Below are 4,869 nucleotides of genomic sequence, written 5' to 3' on the forward strand. Positions count from 1 at the left end.
AGAGATGGCAGAAGGCCAGGGCATGTGCCGATAATTTATTTTAGAACCCTACAACCTTCGACAAGGAGAAAAGAGGATCAAGAATTCAAGTTCGTTTGATTGGAAGAGATCTTTAATCATTCGGTTTGAGATCTTTAATTTGCTTGTCATTTAATTTATTGTCATGAACTCAAGTACTTCTTTGTTTTTATGACTATGATCGGCTAAACTTGTTAGAACCATCTAGTTTTTGGTTAAATAATGATTGATTAATGAGTTGTTGATTTTTATTGCTTTATTATGTGACATACTACTAAGTTTGATATTTTTTTTGTCAAAGTAAATCTCGCGTGATCTTGTCTTGCATGAATTAGTTTCGTGTCGGTTTAGGGTTACATGTTTTATCGTTTACTTGGTGTCTACGATAAATTTATGGTAGACGTGCCATAGGATTAGTTGACTAGATTTGTTTAAGCCCAGTAGTCCACCTCTTTTTAGTCCTACCCAAATAATTAGAGTCACTTGTCTTGTTGCCTTGCCGTTTTAGGTTGGCCATTGCTAGACATCGATCAGATTATCTTTATTAGGTTTGCTCAACCTGTAAGTTGAGTTATTTATCGATTTAAGTTGAATTACTCCTTTTTCCCTAAACTTGTTAAGAGTACGAATCCAAAAGCAGGAAACTGTGTTATTGAGACCTGCCCAGAGATATAGCATTGGGGTACGCTAGGTTTTCACCGGTTATTGCTACACGCTTTCTAGTATGATTAGGGGTTATTAGTGAAATCTACCCAGAGATCTAGTTTTCCTTAGTTATCCCTAGTTAGTTATCTTTAGACCCCGATTTCACATGTTCGTTAGCGGCCGAGGCTTCTTAATCATCATTAGGATACTAGACCTAGGTGGTTCTATTCGTCATATATGAGAGTTCGCGTTAAGTTTCCCGTTGGAATCCGTTAGTGTCGTTAACTTTTGTTAAGTTTCTAGTTTAGTTAATTTAGTAATTTAGTTTTAATAATTAAAATAAAATAGGCAAATCAGGGGTGAAGCTTCTTGGGAGAGTTGTTAGTAAAGACACTGGGTTTATTAGAGGGTTGGAAAAGAAGAGAACTACTAATGTTGCTGATTTGATGCGTCTTCTCCCAAAACTTGGTGACCCGCAGAGTGAGTTACTTTTGCTTCGATCATGTATGGGTATTGCTAAACTTTTCTTCGGTTTGAGAACATGCCAACCTGTACACGTGATGGAGGCAGCGTTGTTCTTTAACAAGGGATTGCGTGAGGCGATCGAGGACATTGTAGTTTGTGGAGGTCCTTTCTTTGGAGACCTCCAATGGAGACTTACTTCCTTACCCATTAAGAATGAAGGTTTGGGGTTGTATTCGGCAGTAAAGGCTTCCTCCTATGCGTTTGTCGCCTCGAGAGCGCAATCGTGGGTGCTTCAGGATCACATTTTGCTAGATAGTGGTATATGCGGAATGGATTCTGATTATTCTTGTGCTTTGGCTTGTCTTCATGATATGATTCCAAACGTCAATTTTAGCAGTTTCACTAACAAAGAGACCGCCCCCTCTAAAACCCAACATGCATTGGCGAGTGCTCTTTTTAGTAAAATTGTTCACGACATAGAGTCAAACTTTTACATGACAAGTAGACAAAAAACCATTTTTGAGTGTCTACGAGCACCACATGCTCAAGATAGATGGGTTAGGCCAACATATGTCTCCAACGGAGTATCGTACTATCCTTAAGTATTGCCTCATAATTCCTCTATTCCTGGTTGATGAGATATGTCCAGTTTGTCGTAAGGCGTGTTTAGACTCATATGGGGAGCACGCGGTGCATTATAAAGAGCTACCGGGTTCAAGTACCGACACAATCTGATTAAGGATGTGCTCTTTGACATATTCAGGCGGGCCAGAATTTCTGTTAAGAAAGAAGCACCTGTGAATTTCCTAGCTGACCCGTCGGAGGAAAAATCATCTCTTCGACCAGCTAACATTTGGTGTTTGGATGGATATGAGGAAAACATGCTTGTGTGGATTTAACAGGGATTTCCCCTCTTGTGGGCTTAGGGAGTAGTGGGTTCACAGCCGGTCAAGCTACTTTGAAAGCTGCTTCAGGGAATGTGACCAAACATGAGAAGGCGTGTCTGAAGCTGTGTTTATTCCTTTTGCTTTGGACACTTTTGGTTTCCTCGCGCCCGAAGCTGTGGAGCTACTTACCCATATTCAACGGGTCATGCATAGTAATGTTATGACTCCAAGATCTGCAAATGTAGTTTTTAAAAGATTGGGTTTTGCAATTCAGAAAAGGATAGCGCCGCAGCTTGTTGCTCGCTTGCCTTTTGTTTCGATGTAATTTAATTTTTAAAAGCGTAAGGATTTGTAATTAAAAAAATTATTAAGTAGGACTTGGTAAGGGTTAGTATTCCAAGCCATCTTACGTGTCTGCGAGACACGATTGATATATTTACTGTTGCATGTGTGAGGCTTAATTAATTTTTTTTCTGTTTTTAAAGCTAGTTGTGAATCAAGGTTTTAATAAGTAGTTTTTCGCACATCAACCTCATAATATGAACACAAGCTGAAAACCCTAAAAATAAACAAAAAAGGGGCATATACTCTCTTGTCTGTCTTTCTTGGTGTGAACACAAGCAAAACAATGAAAATATAATTGCTTTCTTGCCTTGGTAGATTGGACACAACAACAAAAAAAATACCTCTTGCTTACTTTGTCTTTTTCTAATGTGAACTCAAATTAGAAAGCCGATGGCAAACAAGGTGGATGGCGATTGTGTCACGTGTGTAATAGTTCTCCATATTTATTCTATTTTTATTTTTAAAATTTAAAAAAATCATCTAAAACCACTTCAACTTATTCTCTATCTTTAAACTCTATTTCTAAATTTTAATGAAATAATATAGGAAGCCTATAAATTTAAAGTGTTGCAACAACACTTCATTTTTAACTACCCTTTTATAAATATATATTATAAATCAATTAATATTGAAAATGATTATAAAACAAAATAGTTAGAGTTTAGATTATAAATAGAAGAAAGAGAAAAAATAATTAAAAAAAAAAGAATATAGAGATGAGAATGAAGAATGGGTTGGGGAGTTTCTAGAAAATGATGTATAAATTAAAAAAATTATGTTTTTTAGTTAAATTTTAAAGATGGAAATAGAGAACCCATTAAGAATGCTCTAAACCTCACAGACAACCCGAAGTCCACAACACCTTATTTTGATGCGGACCTTTTCAGACCTCAAGTCTATCACTGGATACGATGGCTAGCTGTCAACACCGAAAACCTAGATCAACAACCTCTTTCTCCCGCCACCGTGGTCTCCGTGTGTAGCGAGCCTAAGCTCTGATACCACTTGTTAGAATTAACGCACACACGAAACCGAGCACAAACACAAAATCAATAAACAAGCACGAGAATTTAACATAGTTCGGTCTAAAGTGGCCTACATCTACATGTGGCAATTAGGTAATCTTTAATGGGTGACAAAGGATTACAAGTACATAACATCATATATAGAGAGACTAGTCTAGAGTTCGCATCTTACTAAACAAGAAATATAAATCGGGCTGCCGCACCTGTCTCCTCTTTTAACTTTATATAATAAACCGAGCTAAACAAGGCCTACGGACCCAACAGTTTTGTTCTAATTTTTAATCCTGAGATGCTTGCTCTAGCCAAGTTGAGGTGCTACATGCACTTTTATACTTGTAATATTTTGTGTTGCTTTAGCCTTTAATAACCTAGCAAACCATTTATATAATTCACTAGACTTATTATGTTTATGTGTCGGCCAGTTGTGAACCCACCGGTATAGCTAATGTTTATTTTGAGCATGTATATATATATTTTGAGGGCAACTTTGGACGACTTTTCAAGAAAGCTGGAGACTCATACTATGGTGGGTAGACATTTGGCTTGAAGTCCTTGGAACCGTAATCCTGGAGGAAGCTTTGCTTACGATTCGTTTGCCGTTAACATTTCATTTGCTTAATATTGTGAAGTTTATGTGTAAATGTTATTTGAATGTAAACAACCCAATCAAGATCACTGTAATCCCAAATATTGATTTGTTTATGACTATGAAGTTTGTGTTTAAATATTGATTTGTTTTAAGACTTAAGTGATATCCTTTCCTAATCTGAATTCAAGTCGTTAGTAATTGATTAAGTTCACTTATTAGATTAAATATTGATAAATCTCTAGTATCGGTCGTTACGGAATCCACATATCAGTATAATTTGGTTCCTATCCTATCTACTTTACGTTGTGATAGTTCTGCATGCCTTACTATGCAAGTTGGCCATTTATTTTATATTCCATTCAGCATGCGTGAGCAATATATAATTTTATAGAAGGTGCATGAATTTCACTGCATGGTTTAAATTATACATTATAGATGGAATTCTATTCAAGATAAGAATATATTAATTGTTGTCTTCGCTTTCTTCATTTTATGACGGAAAAGAAAGAGAATGTTTGTTTTTAAAAGACAGAATTACATATATTATTGTTTATGTTTGTATTTAATTTCATTGATTGTTTTTTATATTTAAAATTGATATGTTTTATCCTTTACGTTTCAAAATGCTACGGCGTTTGTCCTTTGATCCTAACCTGGTTAGTTTTTTCTCATTAAATCAGTTGCACATAAGGGCAAATTGGGCATTTCATCCATTTGGGCAACGGTGGTCAACGGTGGTGTTCAATTAGTGGTGGGGATGGTGTTCATGTGGTGGATTTCGGTCGGCGACGGTGGTGGTGGTATTCCGGTGGTGTTCAAATTGAGTTTTCCAATAAGAAATGAGTTTTCTGGCAAAAAGACATTTCTTCAACAGCCGGAAACTAACGGAGTAACG

The sequence above is a fragment of the Bidens hawaiensis genome, unplaced genomic scaffold, assembly GCF_021521415.1.
Source record: "Bidens hawaiensis isolate Kalapana, Puna unplaced genomic scaffold, B.hawaiensis_p1.1 tig00016006_1, whole genome shotgun sequence".
In the NCBI taxonomy this organism is placed as follows: domain Eukaryota; kingdom Viridiplantae; phylum Streptophyta; class Magnoliopsida; order Asterales; family Asteraceae; genus Bidens; species Bidens hawaiensis.